Below are 18,660 nucleotides of genomic sequence, written 5' to 3'. Positions count from 1 at the left end.
TCCAGTCTGTTGAAAAAAAATAAGGAATACATAACATACTGTCTGCAATGGGTCATACAGAAGGCCAGGAGGAGGAAGAGATTTTTATTGTTTTGTGTATGTTTGTTTTCGCGAAATTCCACTCTGAATTTAAGCAAAAATAATACAACGTGCAACCAAGTTTTGGATGTATACGTAGACTATCAAGCAGAAGGGAGCCCCAGGGTTATGCAGAGCAGGGTGTGGAGCCTGATGTTTGGACACCGGGGTAAGAAGAGTTATTGTGGGAAGGGAGGTGAGAAGAAGAGAGATTGTGCAGGCTGAAATTCTTACTCTGTGAGCTAGAAATGGATTAAACAATATGGGGACTAATTTTTCAAAGCAAAGGGTGGCACCTGCTGCTATTTTTCCTGTTCTGTCTGTCTTAGAGTACATTTCATCCCATCATGCATATGCTATCTTGCTTTCTGCCACTGACTTCTGAACCTATTCTTCTGCTCTTCATCCTATTACATGTACTCTGATTTCCGGGTTTTTTTCCTACTTTTTTTTTTCTCCTGTCCTCATCTGCTTTTTGTCATTGATGTTCTCATGGTAATTTAATTTGGCTTGAAAAGACTGATATATTTTCTTTTCCTTTTTTCTTAAATATGTCCCCTTATTTCAGGATTTACCCATTTTTCCTCTACAACAGGTGAATTTACTCACTCTTTTTGGTTACTACTCTATTGCTCTTTACTTCCAGAACTGTAAACTGTTCACACTTCCTTTCCTTCCTTTCCCTTCTCAGCTTCTTGAAAATATTGTTATGGAGACCCTTTTCAAGGGTGATGCATGGTTTTTTTTTGGTTTTTTTTGTTTTTTCTGTATAATCCTCAAAGGGCAGCCATGGCTTCAGAACTGTTCTTTTGGAGATCCAGCAACATAAATGCACAGTATCTTCGAGTGTGACATTGGAGGTGAGAAGTGAGTGCAGTATACTGAGTGTAATATAGTGTATAAAGAATAGTAAATGAGATTTGAAAACACATTTTGGATATTAGACTCTAAATCTTATTATGGGAAAAAAAGGAACGTTGCATATACATGGAGTCAAGAGTTTATTGCTCTCCCGATCAAAATCTTAATAATCTAGTCAAAATATGCCAAAGATATTATTAATTCAGTAATAATAGCATTAACAGAATAATGGGGAACTCAGACTACATTAACTCAGAGAGGTGTCATTAATGATAACTGTTATGCTAGATAACTTACTAATATCAGACCCTTTTCTCTGATGGTGTGTTCTCCTTTCGATGACCCTCTGTGTCCTACAGTTGATGGCATCAGTAACTGAAGTAGAGAGGTTGGGGGTGTCAAAGCAAATTATCTTTTGTTTTAAGTTCATTGTCTTGAGGAAAAGTTTGACATGGGATATAGGGAATTACTTCCTTCTGGGTCTTGGAGTCTGCTGGGGCTGTTGGGCCTTTACCACATAGGGTATTCCTGGCTCTCAAGCCAGGATGGATCAGGCAAGTCACTGACCACTGCACAGCTGTTAAACCAAGATACAACCAGCTCAGGTCAAGGCAGAGACAATCCTGAGACCCTCCGCTGCCAGGTCAGTGTAAAGCTGGGCACCTTCCCTTGGTAATGGGGAAAATTGTGTTTATGGGGCTCCTAGGGTTGCTGTAGGATTGCATGGGGGTTCTGTGAGACCCTGAACTCCACAACCATATCCTTGCTATGATAGGTGGCTCAGAGCCCACACTGAAGCAAAATTTAGTGTCCCCGTTCTAGGTAAAGGACATCTGAGTTCAGTGTCAAGATTTTGAGCAGTGCATGTTTTGCTTTTAAGAGGTAAGTGAAATCTTGGGTGAAAGCAGAGGATGTGTATTTCCAGATGCTTTGCTTGTTGTGCTTCTGGGGAAGGTCTGTTCCTGTGGAAAATGTGGCTGCCAGTGTCTGGCAGTTTTGTTTGAGTCTTCTCATTTCACTGTATGGAGGTGATCGACAGGACAAGTAGCCCAAGAGAGATAAGTTCTCTTTTTAAGATCTTTTCTGCTTGTCTGGAGTCTGTCTGGAGTGACAGGTTGAAAAACCTGGAAAAGCTTTCTTCTCACATGTGCCCTGTCTCTTTATCATGTCTTCTCTTTCCATTTGAAATACTTTGACATATAGTAATTTTCTTTTGAGAGACAAATACTGTTTTCAAATGAGTATGGAAAAAGCAGTGCTCAATAACTTCACAAAAACTTCTTTGTCACTGTCTGGACAAGATCAGCTCTTTCTTCCTTTTCTGTTTTACTCATTTCTGATTACTGCAGCATCTTCAGACTTGCTGTGTGAGTTGGCACAGGCAGGACACAGGAACAACCACAAAACCATGGATGAAATGCAGAGAGGAAATTTATTCTTGTTACCTCATGACCCAGAGGACCTCTGCAGCAGCACCCAGGCAGAGGCACGTAAGCAGGGATGCAGGCACCACAGAGCTCGGCCCTTGCTAGCCAGAAAGAGGTGGAGAAGGAAAAAGACCTCAAACCTGCTGCTTTCAGTATATGTTGGGCATTTTGCAGGCATACTTTTCCATTGGGCTTTGATCTTTCCCACAGCAGAGCAGGAATCTGAAGGGTGTTTGATAGGGTGCCTCTGAGTCTCTCACAGGCCTCTGTTTAAACACAGACGTTATACGCATCAAGCACACACAGCTAAGCAACAATTAGTGTGATATATGTGTTTTTTGGCACCCCAGCTGCAAGTCACTTGAGCGTGTTTACAATCCTCCTTACCAATCTTCTGTTGTATTCCCACACTTGCTCACTGGTGTATGTTTTTGATGTGTTTGAATGAGCTCTACATACACACATAAAGCTATGCTCAATAAAAGCAGGCACAAAAAAACCAAAGTAAGATGAATTAGGGGACTGGAATTTAAGGTGACTTTTCTGTGGACATGGCTGTTGGGAGGACCTATACTAGAGGGGAAAGGAGACAGATCTGCTCTCAGAAATGTGTAATTCCTGTCATGCTGCAAGGGGTAGGAGCTGCTTGGGCAGAAGAGGTCTTGAAGAGCCTGACACAGCTCCATCAGGAGACCAGTTGTACTGATGTCAATATTGCAAGGGAAGAAGTGCAGTGAGGTAGAAGAAGAGGGACAAGCCAGGGATCGGTGTTATGTCCTCTTTGATCTTTTTGCCTTTTCTGCCATGTTATCCCTAACACCTATCCTGTTGCTTTTGCTAATAGCAAATGAAGTAATGATACAGTTAATAGTTAATCTTCTGTGTGGAGATTTGTGGCTATATAGGAATAAAACTTTGTTACCAGTGTGAGAGCCTTGTTATAGATTTTCCTCAGTAGACTAGTTATGTCCTGGTTTTGACTGGAATGAAGGATTTTTCAAATGGAATGTAGATGTATGGCATGTGGACACACTGGGAATGTGCATCTTGCAATCCTCTCCTGAAGCTTCTCTTGCACCCTCAGAACTGAAAAACAAAGAGGTAGGTAGCTGAGTTGGAACAGAAAATCCTATGCTGTGTGAGAGAGTTTAAATACCAGGGACATGTATGCATCTAACTGGACAGCTATAGTATTTAGACATTTCTTAAGTCCTGGGGGGAAGTGGATGAATCAAGCTGCTTAAACTCAAGTAGATGGCAAAATCAAGGAGATGAACCTAGTATAAATATATATTTAATTGATGAGACAGACATTTTCCATCTTTTATTACCCTGTATGTTATTAGCCTTGTATTTTCCTCCAGAACTCTGGAGGAAATTTTAAGGTACACCAGATGAACATTAAAGTTTAGTTCAATATGCACAACAGAACACTTGAGAATAATCTTTAAATGGAGCCTTAACTTTATTGTGACATGTACTAGAAGAAACACTGTTTCTGTTGGAAAGCCTGTTTGTATGCTTCTCTTAAATAGCTTTTTGTGGTGTATGCTGTTATAGGATACCCATTGACACGAATACTTGGAGGTCATAGGTATATTATTAAATGGACTATACCACTACACTTTTATTTTCAGTCTGTTTGCAGAACAAATGCAGTTTTAACATTTATGAATGGCAGCTTGTAGTTATAAGAGTACATAAAGACAAATAACTTGTATAATCTTATTTTTTCAATCCTATTATCAAGGAAATAAGGTTTTGTCCTCTGGTGAATACACTTGCCACGTAATTAGCTCTCAGAAAAAAAAAAATCATAAATATTTATAAAATTGTACCATTTAATTTATCTTGTAAAACAGAGTTCCTTCTGATACCTTACAGTATTTGTAGCTCTCTGCAGAGCAGATGTAAGACAATGTGAATTTGCAATGAGAGTTGTTAATGTCAGGGTAGCAGAGTGGTAATGAGACTTAGGAGGGAAGGGTATCCAGGTCAGGTGTTCCTCTGAGAAGTGTCAAATGCAGCAAATACACACCTGAATCCTGTGGGGCCAATGACACTACTGTAACTGCTGCCCAGGTGGAGGATCTACATGTCTAAAAAAGATGGGCTAAGCAGACAGCAGTAGTAGTGCAAGGGGTCTGGTGAGGAAGGAAAAGGTGCAGATGGATGTGCCTGTGCTGGAGGGAATGAAGTCTGTGGGAGGCATCCAGGCTCTTTATCTAGAGTGCCCTAATATCTTACTATAGTTAAGTTTCTGCATTAATAGAACCTCATGTCACAGGACAGGCATCTATTAGCTTGCAAAGAGAGTGCAGGTAAAGTCAGATTTGACTATGGTGAAGCAACCAATGATTTGCCGATGTTATGTTCAAGGAGGAAGAGGATACCTTCTTCCACAGTAGAAGAATGTGACAAAGACCTCTTATTAGTTACAAGTTAGGAGGAAGGAGTGCTTGAAATAAGGTAGATGTAGGGTGAATAGGAAAATGCATCTTTTCTGACCAGATAACCTATGAAAGATAGGAAAATACTTCCAAAATCTTTGTGGGTTACAGGATGATAGCAATGCCTCACTGGTTTAGAGAGTACCACAAAGACGATGATGTTCTTCATAAGGAAAAATGTAAATTCACTTTTTGCTCTCAACACTCTTGGTTTTTTTGGTGCTTTCTATCCCTCTGCAGGTAAGTAGCAAACTGGCTTGGGAAATGGAGTACTTGCTTTTTGTTGGTAAGTTCAACTGCTGTCTCACACGAACTCCTTGGTTTGGTTTATTGCGATGCTGAAGGCCTTGCAACCACAAGGCAGCGGAGAGGTGGGGAGTTGGATTTAGCAGTGGGAGGCAAGGGGAAGGGCAGCAGAGCCAGTTGTGCTGTCAGGGACTGACCATGGTACTCTAGTGTAGTGCACTGAGCACGTTTGGTGGCAGGAGGTCCTACGTGCTCTTAATCGCATCTTCTGGCTGCATCCAGAGCTGTCTTTTATTTTTTTGTTAGTTACAGGATATTCTTGGTGGCTTTGAGGTGTCCCTGAAAATGTCGCATCCATATAGCTTGTGAGACTGTCTCAAGATGCTCTCCTAGCATAGCTCTGTATCCTTTCTTATAGATGAAGCCTGTTGGGCACAATGTAACTGTAAAGAAGTTGCATAATAGTCGAAAGTTTAAGAAAAGGATCTTTTTTTCCTACTTGATGTAGTTGTTCCTTGCAACTACATGTTATCAAGAGTTGGTCCTCTAGAAATATTGCCCCATTTTTCTGTCTTTACTGATTTAACTTTCTTCTTAGTGGACTGTCTTTTATTACTGTTGCCTTTCTTCCAGCTCACCTTGGTATTTGCTTTTCAAGGTAACTTTCTCTCTCTCCAAGTATATATTCTCTGTGCACCCTTAAGGGTGCTATTACAATACAGTAAACGGATTTTCTTCATGATGGTACAGAGTATTAGCTCTTTGCTGTAATTGCTAATGAAACTCTGAGGTACCTTTCACATCTCGCTAAGAAATGCAGCATGTTTAAAAACAGAAATAGATGAAGAAGCTATTCTGGACCAAAGAAATGGCATAATACAGAAGAAAATATATACTTACGTGGAGGAAAAAGCCCCCCGAAATATTTTATGTAATATTTTGTATTCTAAATGAAGCAACCACTTCAGAGCACATACTATAAAAATACTATGTTGTTTACAACTACTAGATTGCTATTTCGGGAAAACTGTTATGCATTTGGTGTCATGTGGAACTGTACAATGTATCTGGTGTGAAAGAAAATGTGTTGTTAAAACCAATGAACTGTAGCTTTTGGAAGCTGAATTGGTCACAAGAGTTGATGTTAAGATTTCCAAGGTTTATTTGCTGGCTGACAGAACTGGAAAATGGTGAACTTTCAACCTGATTCTAAAAGTTGGTATATATGTGATAAGTAAACAAGGACAAAGGTGAACAATTTAAGAAAGGGAACTCTAAACAAACAAAATATGTACATTGAAAAATGTTGTTGTTGTTGACCTAAATTCATCTGAAGTAAATATAGGAAGAGAATTTCTTTAACAAGCTAGATGAGCCTAGCAAGGGGATTTACTGGAGGGAAAAGGATGAATCCTCAAGGATAATGTGGTGCTGCTTATTTTTCTGTGAAGACTCCAAATACACAACGTCAAGAAGGATGTGTTCAACCTGGAGATTAGCCAGGGTGGGGATTTGAACAGTGGGATCACAGATGAAGGAAACATAGAGGCTTTAGGCAAACTGCAGCACATATGTTTGGAAGTGAATTACTCTGTCCCAATCTGACATAAACTTCTGTTTAGATGACTAATAAAGCAGAGGACTACACTTTTAGCTTACAGTTGCTTCTGAGCTGCTTGTGCGCAATCTGAATGGTAAAATGCCTATTACTTCTTCCTTTTTAAACCTTTGTAATTGGAAAACTATGAAATCCTGTTTGCCTTCCCCACCACCCCCAGTCGTGTGGACTTTCTTCAGATCCCTGATGAAAACTTACTTCCGTGAAGCTTTGCATTAAACACTTCATGTTGGTATGAAGTGGTTAATAAGAGTGGGTGTCCTCAGTGCCCTGGGCTGCACCTGAGGGTTGGGTAGGATTAAGGCTGAGACACAGGTGTGGGGAAGGTTGGCAACCTTCATTTGGAAAGAGGCAGAGGGGAGAAGGTTTGCTGGGGGTGACTCCTCCAGCAGAGGAGAGCTGCAAAAGGGCTGCTTGTCTTGCTGGAGTTGTGTAGGAAGTGGGACTGCTGCAAGGACCTGAGCTGCTTTGGAGGCTGACCTGAAGAAGGGAGGTGAGCCAGCAGCTACACAGCAGCATGAGAGGCCAGGCTGACCAAGCGGTAAAATATCTGTATTTTCTAATTCAGTTTTCTGAAAGGGAGGTGGAGAAGTAGATGTGTGTAAGCATGATGAAGGAATGGGTATCAGTTCAGGTCTCACTGTGACTTGCTCCTGTTGGTCTTACTACTGTCCTGGAGAAGATACATCATAATGTTTTTGATATTATTTAATGAAGTGGTATCTGGACTGGCTACTGTTCCTTCTAATGACCACCTCCAATTGGTGTATGCAGCAGTCAGGACCGTGTGTGGCAATTTTATGACAAGCCTTTATTAATTTGCTTTTCTGTTTAAATCCTTGTTACCTCAGAGGAATAGGGTGGTCACTGTTTCATCCTTACTGATGCCTGATTCTCTAAAATGGAAGGGGAGGGATCTTTCTTCACACCTGCACCAGCATTTTATTGGTACGTGAACAGCAACATGCACTGAAGTTCAAAGAGAACAATGTTCTGTAATTCTAGCTCTCATGAGTAGTGTGTTGGGTATTTCTTTTGCCCAAGCAACACTGAGCACAACATGACATGTAGACCAAAAGGCTGGGTGCAGCTCCTTCAGCTGGAGAGGGTTACAACTCGGCTGGACCAGTTCTGAAGTCAATAGTAAAAACAGAATAGCAGAGACATCTTTGAAGTGATACTTTAGACACAAGGAACCAGTCTGGTGGTGTGATCACAAGTTGAAGGAGAAATTGCAGTCATCTTGAAATCCATTTATATTTTAATTCTAGCTAGGAATAAATGCTTTTTAGATGCTTCAGAGAATATTTGAATCAGCTTCAGACTGTAGCTCCCTTACTGTCATGCTGCTTTAGTAATATAAATAATCATAAAGGTAGTATTGCTCTAGGTGTGTCAGACCAGATATATGCAGTGCTGGGTGATGAGCTCTCAGCTGTGCAGTCTGATGTCATCCTAAGATCTGAAACACAGTGGTCCCTTGGGTGTCTTTCATCTGTCCAGTGTCACTCAGTGTCAGATGCTGTGTTTTGGCTGTGACTGCAGCTCTCACATTACTTTTGTTTTAAGTCTTTATGTGTGTGTTTTCCCCAGGGAAGAGTTTTTTCTTGCTAATTTGTGTACCGGGCAACCATGACAATCTTGCTGTATAATATCCAGTTTCACTAATTCAGGCTGGCATGTCATCTGCACTATCCAAAGGTCAGTTCAAGTGTTACTTGTCATTCTGTGGCTTCTTAATAAGCAGCATGATAGTGGTACACTGATTCTTGTTCCCTGATAGCAGTAGCAGTAATCCAAATCCTCTGCCAAAAAAAGCACCTCTCACCTGGAAAAAATCTGTAAGTCTTATAGCTCAGGAGCTGCTACTGCATTTCTGAACACTCAGTTTCACTGCTCTGATCTTATGAATTTTTCTTGATGTATGTATGCAGTGCTTTCCAAACCCTCTTGTCTTGATTATAACAGTTAACAGCAGCCCCTTGTGATTGCAAGAACAGCTTTTGGCATTCAGGGCTTCCATATAAGCAGCATTGGTTAAATGGTCTCCTGAGCTGCTGCTGAAGGAGGTATGAAATCTGGGAGATGACTCTGCTTGGTACCAGCAAATTCTACAGCTGTGTCAGGGGCAGCAACATTAGTCAGCGTGAACAGCAGAAGGAAAGAAAGAAATAATGATAGAGGGAATCCCAGAAATCTGTCTGGCAACAATGCCAGACCACTGGCTTTTTCCCCACATGCTGAGTTCCTGCTGGGGTGTACTCTGGAAAAGAGCCTAGAGGTAGAGCTAGGGAAATGAGGTGGTTAAATGGAAGGTAGAACTGGACTTTTAGAGGGGAAAAATGTGAGCAGAGGTATTATCCAGTCTCATAAGGAGAAATGGTTGGGAAGGAAGTGACTGGCCAGCAGTGAGTGCTGATTTGGGGCACTGGCCCCTCTAGGAGTGTGCACGGTAAGTGCTGCAACTAGAATTGAACCCTTGAAAAATCTCCAAAATTCCTGTTGTTTTTTTTGTTGTTTGTTTTACTGGTCCAGTAGTGTACTTTGAAGGAGGGGTGCTTTGTAGTGGTGAGGTCTAACTTACCAAAGGAAGATGATATTGGAGAAATGTTCCATCTTGCCAAGCATCATAAATATTTCTCCACACACTGTGAATGTACCTGTATGTTTTGAGCAGCATGAGATGCTTCTGAAATTCTCAGGAGGAAGAACCAGCAATAGATCATGAAAGAACTAGAATTTGAAAAGATAGGAAGGTCTTTGGGCTTGAGTGCCAGTATTACGGCTGCCAGTGTTTTCCAAACCTGTGGTGTCAGTACTGTTGCATTGTCCTCTGTTGCTGTTGGGTGCTGATCTGGATTTCTCACATCATTCCTTTGAATGAATGTGGAGCTGAAATAGAAAAATACTGGTGGATAAAATCTTGTCAAGTCATAAGTGTATCTATCATAATAGCTGTTATTAGTTGAATAGAATGTACGTTTGGCTTTGTAAATCCCAATGAAAAGACACTTCACTGAGTTTGGATTAATTTCTACTGTATAGGAAGTATTTCAAGTGCTTAGAAGGAATATTAGGAGGAAGCAAACTCTTCCTTTAACGTCTGGTGTTCCTTGGAAGGGAAAACAACCATAATTCAGTTATTTTATGCAGTCTTATAGTCTATATACTTTGACACGTTGCATTACTAACTTCAGGCTGTAGAGTTTGATATCATCTTTACCTGGCCTTTGTAATGATTGATATGTGAAGTTAGCTGAAGAAGGGATGATTAGAGCTAATACCTCAAGTAGTAACAGAGGTTTCAAATTACAACTAATACTTTGCTGTCCATGACATTATCTTTTAAGATTTGAAACTGAAAATGTTGACAAAACTACAAGAACAGTAGTGTATCCTGTAGCAGTGATATCTACAAAGTTCTGTTTCTAGTGGACGAAATAACATTTCTTCAGTGTTATGCTGCCTTAGAAAAGTGTAGAAGGAGCTTCATTGTAGGACATAGGTGACAGTATTGCCAAATAGTAACAGAGATGAAAAGCAATTTCAGAAAGAAGGGCAGTAAAACTAACTTCTTCATGATTCAGACACCAAACTGAAAACTTCATTCAGTACAGCGTCCTGAAAGCTTGTTGAAATGAACACCAGAAAAACCCAACTCCAAAAGACCCTTGGGTCAAGTGAACCTTTAGTTCATCTTGAAAAAAACATCTTGTTTCTTTTATTTAACAGAAGAGTGAAGGAATGGGACTGAAATAATTCACAAAAAACAGGAGAAGGCACTAATACAACTCCTCTGCACCTTTACTCAGTGCTCCAAACTGCTTCAATTGTCCTTTTTGGGAGAAACCTTGGTAGAAACTGCTTTAGGTAAAGGACTGTTTTTTTTTTTTCCATTTTTCACTTTCAAAGTTGGTGCTGGCTGCTGTGTAAATCTGTTTTTCAGGAAATAGTAATCTGATTATCTTTGGGTAATAATTCTAACCTAATATTTTTACCTGAACCTGAATTTCTGTCCCTGTTCCATAACTATCTGAATGAAAGCAGAAATGTGCAGCTTTTGTCCCCTGCTGTTGACTACACTCCTAACGTCACAGTGCCCATATGAGATCTGCTTTTATGTTAGTTAAGACTGAGCTGTTTGGATGAACATTTCTGATAACGGTCGTGTTGGAAGGTGCTCTTATGTCTGTCTCTTCTTCTGAACAAAGAAAACATGAAAGGATTATACAGAGAATTTGCAAATGCCCAGACTGTCGCTCTGATTTGATTCAGTTCTCATTTTGCAAGCAGTGGATCAGATTGTCTGGTTTGACAATCTCAATTTACCTGTTTGCTGCTGCTTCTGCTATTAGTATTTGCATTCTTTCTCAAATACTACATCCATGGGAGGCTGGTACACAGCTCATTTTCCTCTGTATCCTGTCATTGTCAGTGGCCAGTCTTCTGGTCCTGAGGCAGTTTTAGTTGGCTGTGCCCCAGATAACGTGGGCCTCTGATCCTTAAGTGCTTTAGGAGTGCCTTATTGTCTTTGATACTATTTATTCTTATTAATATCCTTTTATTGTGTGATTTTCATATTAAGGTATTGGAAAGAAGTGAAACATCTCAACTTTTCCCACAGTGGGCATAGATGCAGTGGGAAAAACCTCTGTTTAGCCTTGAATTTCCCAAGGTTCCTGTTACATCTTGACCTTCCACTAGCTTTATAGTTATAGATTCTCTGGTAGGACTTTCTGCTTTTAATGTGTCTTAAAATAAACTTTATTTTTTGTCTGAAGATTGTTCCTTAAACATTTCTGGATCATCTTACTCTGCACTGTACTTGTCAGAGTTTGTTCCTTCTTATTTTCCTCACTTTTGTACAACTTCAACCTCCTGCAGTTCATAGCCTTTCTTGCTTTACTCTTGTACCATGCCAGTCTCTTTTTTGTCTTTCAAGTCTTGTTGAGATAAATGGTACAAGCTCCCTGATATGACATCTTTGTACAATTTGTGGTCCATGCTAAGAATTGCCTCTTAGCTCTCCTTAAGCTTCCTCACTTTTGTGGTGTTCAGATGTTTTTGATCATGGCAGTAAGAAGTTTTGGAATTTGATGCTCCTACAAAGTTTTAAAATTAAACTCTGTTAAATACTATATCTTCAACAGTATTATCACTCATTGAGTACTGTGTACTAAAAAGGACAAGTTCAGAAGCTGCTTTTGCTCTTAGGGGCTCATGGTATGTTTTGTGCAGTGAAGGAGTCACTGATAGGGCTGAGGTTGAAAGATGTGGTACATCATGCGAGTGTGCTTGAAATACCAACACAAATGGGAATTGGAGAGGATAGGTACCCTACCTATCTTGAGGCAAAGTTAACCTTGTGATAAATGAACACTACATTGGAAACATGGAGCAATTAAGATATTAATTGTGAATTACTCTGAAATGTTCTGTTCACAAGAGGTTTCCTTCTTAAATTTTCTCATCATCTTTGAGAATCTGTAGGTGTTTGGCTAGTAATGGATGCTGATGTGTCTAGCTATTCTTTTAATGGCAAAACCTACTTAAGCACAGTATAGAAATTAGATGTTTTCAACCTTGTACACTAGTCCCTGGACTCAACTGTTTAATACACCCTCTACTCAGAGCATCCTTTTTTACTAACTCTATAGAAAGGGAGATAAAACTTGTTTGTTACAAGCTTTCCTTAAGACTCTAACCCTGTTGTGAGAGATTAGCCAGGTTGTACAACCAAGAGTTTTTTAACTGATGACCATTCCTTTCTGCATAGGGTCCTAGAATGGATTGATTTAAACAAGTTTCTGGCAGAGTGGTTAAATTGAATATGAATATGTGGGAAGATACTTCTGCCTTTTCCCAAGGAAATTGACTAGTTATAGCCAAAAGGAAAGAAAAACCTAAATATCAGGGGGTGCTTAAAATAACATCCTTCACTCCAGATATAGGGAAATAATCTCTGGCATTTAAAGTACAGCATAACTGTACATTTTTCTTGTTTGAGGGGTGACTCAGAAATATCTGAATCCAGGTACAGTCTGAGCTGAATGTCAGCCCCTTAATGTGAGACCTTTTCTCCACTTGCTTTAACAGTAAGTGTGAATACCATCGCCTTCTGGGAATATAAATTCAGCCCTCACTCCTGTGTCCTTGTGCTGTGGGGTTAAGAGGAGAGGGATTTTTGCTGATCTGCAAAGTGGCTGTAGATTGTTTAGTAGGGGTTTGGCAACAGCATGTATTAACCTCAACTAGAACTGAGGAAGTGGAGGGGAAATGAACTGCTGTCCCTATGAGACTGAGGCGGCTTAATCTTGAGCCTGCCTCACTTCCTCATAATGTTGAAATACTGATTGTGGGATTTTTAGGGTGGCCAATAGGAAAGTCATGGCAGTGATACAGTGATACATATGGATTCTAGTAGCCCTCTTAAAAGGGAATTCTTTTCCTTCTTAAGAAGGCTATCAAGGGCAGCCCAGAAAGGTTTGCTATCTCCTAAGTAAGATGGGACTTTGAGTAACACAGGTTCACATCTAGCTTTCGGAAAAGCTTGCACACTGAGCAAGAATTAGCCCACACTAAATCAGAGGAAGCCTCTAGGCTACAAATTTAAGTGTCTAAAATACTTAAGACATGGCCTACTAAAAGACTTTGAAACTTATTAGGATATACTTTCTTGGATTTAAAGCAAAATCTCTCTGCCTCAGCTGTTCTCTACTTTCAGTAGTGGTCTTCTCTGATTTTCAAAATTCCTCACACTTTGCTTCTGTGCCTGCCTGGCTCTGATCTGATAAGTTTTTGTTTTTGTTGTAGGTTGGGTGTGTGTGGTTGTGTTGTTGTTGTTGGTTGGGTGTTTTTTTTTTTTCCTGTCACCTTTGTTTTGTTGTTCTTTTTTCTTGGGACACAAAGTACATCTTTTGTCTTTATCTTTTCCTGTTGCCCAGGTGTTGCAGATGAAATTTGACATGGTTATGATTTAGCAGCAATTTGAGATTTATTAATGATGTGAGGTGGATCAAAAGGTTGAATTTTAGCCGCACTTAATGACTAATCAATTTAAAGATTAACAAGGTGATTCAGTAGAATGTGTTTTAATTAAAACAGTGACTTGATTACAGATTTGAGAATGACAAGATTCACACTAACTAACTACAAGGTACCCTAAATCAAAGTATATACATGTACATATGTATAAACACAACATATACAGAAATATTTGTATCTAGTGAAATATGTAGAAACCCAAACTTGTGAAGGCAAATATGCGTATTCAAACATATACATAGGTAGAGAGGTGGGTGGAAGAAGCTAGTCTGTAGTTAAAATTTCCCTCTTCTCCAGTTTAGAGTAAATACTCACAAGATATCAGCATTCCTCAATGGGCAATAATTGAGCCTGACTTAGTCCTGGCACTTGGTCGGCTTTGTTGACAGATGGTCTTTAAACCTTGAGGAGTCTGCCTAAGAGGCATCCCAACTCAGGGAAGATGCTGGTCACAGCCTGCTGTGATCCAGGAGAGCTCAAAGGATCTTGCTTAGGGTCGCTGTTTATAGAGTCTGAGATAATTGACTTTTGTCAGGTACTTTTCCATTTCAGACCAACTTAGGTGATCAAATACTCTGTTACTTTCCACCTGTTGCACAGGCACAGAGCTTGCCAGATCTTGAAGTTCTGGTATCGCCCCCTTTGGGCCAGGACCCAGGTACAGATGTACTGGGCTGTCAGGAGGTGTTTGATTGTCATTACCGTTCCCAGGCGGTAGGGGAGGCAGGAGCCAGGTGAGCTAAGGGGGTGCCTTATCACTCTGGTCCACTGCCTTTCCCAATCCATCTTGGGCCCAGGGAGGGGAAATTGCACTGAGCAGCCTAGAAGCCGCTCCACACCAGTTTAGACGGTTTTCTGGCTTCTTCAGCAGGAGCTCTCGAGGGAGGTTATCAGTAAAAGATGTGAATTTAAACACTTTAAGTGTGTCACCTAACTCAGGCAAAGTAAGCTTTGTTCTCCCACTTTCTAGGTGTTTCTGGCCAACTACATTGAGTTTTTGGAGGCAAGTTCTGTGAAATTTCAGTAGGACAGAACAGTGGCTTTAAAACAAAAAAAGCTCAATACATACAATCAAGCTTCAGTTATTAGGCTAATTATATTTTTAACCTTTTTCTCTGTGATTTGAGGTCTTTTTTCTTACAGTGAAACTCAAAGCAGAAGTTCCTATTATCTATATGGCCATTGTAAAGTATTAATTGTTTAAACAGGAGGCATTTGAACTTTTATGCTATAATTGCTGCCAGTGCTTCAAATTCTCTAGAAAAAGGCATGAAATTAGAAAACAATCTTTTAGATGCAGCAGCACAGTCTTTCCCTATGTATTTCTTCAATCATAAGTGCAAGCTCTGAAAGCGATTAATTCTGCTTAGCATGTTTTCAAATTGGTACTGTTTGGTTTATTGATAGTATGACTCATTCACGTAATTGGGCTTCTCAGTGATTCTTCTCACACTGAGTTTTCTACTCCAAACATATAAGAAAATAAAACTGCAAAATTATCATCTGCAGTAAAAAGTTTAGAAAGGCTCAGCTTTGATAACTCTAAATGAAACTGTTTGCTCTTATGCTATGGTCGTAACATCATGTTCTTCCAGATAGACTTAACTCCCGTGTGACTGCTGCAAATGCCTAACTTTTTTGTACGTGAAGTTTTAAATTTGTGTTATGATTGGAATGCTTCCATGGATCAGATCTAGCAATGCATTTTGGGCATTAGTAATCAGTAAGCTTTTGAATATCAGCAAGTTCAGAAAGTTATTTACCTTACTTGAGGGGAAAATAATTCTAATAAACTTTCTCTTGAACTTTTGTCTCTAAGATCAAAGGGAAGAGCTCATTTTCCTGCTTTGCAACAGAAATATTGTGCTGTGCTGCTCTGATTTTTCTCCCCCATTCCAGCTGTGGAAGAATGAAGAATGCTGCCAAAATTTGTCTGCTTCAGTGTGCTTGGTTTAATGGGAACTTCATATTTTTTTTTAATTTTTAAATTTTTAAATTTTTAATTTTTTAATTTTTTAATTTTTTAATTTTTTAATTTTTTAATTTTTTAATTTTTTAATTTTTTAATTTTTTAATTTTTAAAAATTTTTAATTTTTTAATTTTTAAAAATTTTTTAATTTTTAAATTTTTTTTAATTTTTTAAAATTTTTAAATTTTTTAAAAATTTTTTCATTTTTTTTAAAAATTTTTTTTAAGTATTTTTACAAAAGCTTGTGTGGGCTTGAAAGCCATTGAATGCTAAAAATTGGCAGGAGCCATGAAAAGAAACTGAGGCACCGACATCTTGACTGACTTATGCGTGGAGTGTGTGCAGAGCTTTGATGTGAAGTGCGTAGACTCCTTGTGTGGAGGCTTTGGGTACCTTGGTGTGTCAGCAGCTACTGTTTAGTGTACAGAGCTGTGATCTGGACAGCCTGTGAATACAAAGTCAGGAGTCATCCTAGGCTTTGCATGGGTGAACTGCACCTATTCAGCACTAGTCTCTGTCTGCAGAGAGGTGTCAGCCATGACCCCTGACAGCATGAGCTAATCCCTTCAACTATCTTCTACAGATAGATTTAAGGTGGAGGTGGTTTATTCCTTCTTCCCCCTCTACTACAATAACAGGGTGGATCTTATGCCTTCTGTCTTGCAGTTAGAGACTGATTTATTAACTTCTTTTGCTTGAGTGGATTCAGATTTGTATCCCTTCAGCAGTGCAGGAACTCTCCTTAGACTTGGTTGCTTGGGACAGTACTTGTTTCATGGAGGCAATGGATAGAGCAGGGAAGAGTGGAAAAACAATCTCAGTAAATATCCTTGGAGAAGGGGCTGAAACCTGGTAACTGCTGGTCATGTTCCTTCTTGTTAAGTGTATGCCTCTATCCTGGAGTCCTCTGACCAGGTGTGAGTGTTAAATATTGACAGAAGTTTTATAAGATTGTCTGTTGTTGTTTCTACCTCAAAGACTATTAATCAGGTAGAATTACAGTTTCTCTGCTCCAAGGCAAAAATGACACTTCATACACTTCAAATAAAATGTAGATAGGACAGAACAGCAATGAGATTGACTTGAATCTGCTCAGTAAAACTTTAAATTCTACTAGCTCATAAGTATTTTAAAATAGAAAAAAATCACTTCCACATTCTCCTGTACAAGACAGACAGGGAGTTAAGTAGAGTCCAGCAAAGGGCCGGTAAGATGGTTAAGGGACTGAAGTCTCTTTCATATGAGAGGCTGAGAGAATTGAGACTGTTCAGTCTGGAAAGGCGGCTCCATGGGGAACTTAAGTGTTTATAAATACCTGATGTTAATGTGTAAAGATGACAAGAGACAGGCTCTTCTCAGTGGTGCCCTGTAGCAGGACAAGAACCAATGGGCACAAATTGAAACACATGAAACTACATCTGAACATAAAACTCTTACTGTGAGGCCTGATGAACACTGAAATAGGTTGCCCAGGGAGGTTTTAGTCTCCATTCTTGGAGACAGTCAAGAGATGCCTTTCAACCTCAACTGTTCTGACTTTAAGACCTTATAGTACAGATATGCCAACTACTCAAAGGCTGAGAGATGAAATTTGTATTTATTTTTAGCCACTTAAAAATCTGTATAAGGAGTTTGGTGAAACATACTAACAGTAACTATGAGGACTTGAAGGTATGACTTCACTGAAACTCCCTTTTTTAAAATGCTTCGCTCATCAAATCATCTGGCCAATGCTTTTGAATGTCTTGGACTACTGTTGACTCAAACAGCAATGCTTTGTTGTATCCGTGTTTTAATTGTGTTAAAAATGTCATGGTCTTGGTTTACTCCCAACTGCAAAGCTGTTGTGGAGTTGGAACTGTTATTTCCCCAAATGATGGCTGTGATGCCCCCTTTGTCTTCTGCTGTGAAATGTAACCTGGGTATTGCATATTGTCTAGCAGCACAGTTCTTGGGAAGAGAAAGGCGGGGGGCGGATATTCTGATACTTTCAACATAAGATTTTCTTAAGCTGACTTGGAGTCCCTTTGCAAAGTAGTAAGACATTGTTCCTTTTCAGCATGATGTTCTACATTAGCCTCCAGTTCACAGTACTATGAATAAAAGTATACTTGTGTTGAAATTCCTGTCCTTTACACCTCTCAATTTTAAAAATGTTTTCAGACCTTTCTGCTGTAAATGAATAACTTAAAATGCATTTGTAGGGCAGGCCTTCTTCTTTACTGGGAGTCCTTATCAAATGAGAAATGATGCAAGTCTGTGCAGTGTCTTCCTCTTGCTGACTTCTGAGAAACAGGTATTAAGAAATCTTGAGCAGAACTGCCACTCAGTTTAACCTTCATAGCTCAAGATGGACCTTAAGCAATGATCGTAACTACTATAGAGTGCATCATACCCTTACTCATAGTTCTATAAGCTTCTTTAAATCTATTAACAGAGACCTCTTTGTACACTTCTTATTTATCAGACTGAATATTGCAGCTTACAGCTGAAAAGTGGCTTTTAAACCCACTGATTTTAGCCTTTTACATATGTCATGAGATTCTTACCTGTATAGGGGAAGTTAACACTGGGGAATGTCTGTGCCTGGCTCTTGGCTCTATCCTGTAACCCATCTGTTTCCATTATACAGGTGCCAGGCTGGGAGTTGTTACATTCTGTGCATAAAGAGCACTCCAAACATAAATCCACTACCCTATTCCCCCAGATGGTGGAAGGCCTAGGCTTAGGTCTCATACCTGAGAGAATCTAATAATTGTGCTCTTCCAGGCTATACAGAATTTTGAGACAGGAGGTGGAGCTGAAAGGATTCCAGGCTATATTAAAAACTCACTCATGTACTAGGAAATATGTTTTGAACTTAAAAAGTGTCTCTCAACAAGCAGAAGACAGTTATCTTATTCCTTGAGCTTATTTATGCTAGAGAACTTTGTTAGAGGCTTTTTTTTTTTCTAATCAGAAAAGCA

Source organism: Strix aluco, chromosome 4 (assembly GCF_031877795.1).
Source record: "Strix aluco isolate bStrAlu1 chromosome 4, bStrAlu1.hap1, whole genome shotgun sequence".
NCBI lineage: Eukaryota > Metazoa > Chordata > Aves > Strigiformes > Strigidae > Strix > Strix aluco.
Note: the sequence above shows the minus strand (reverse complement) of the source record.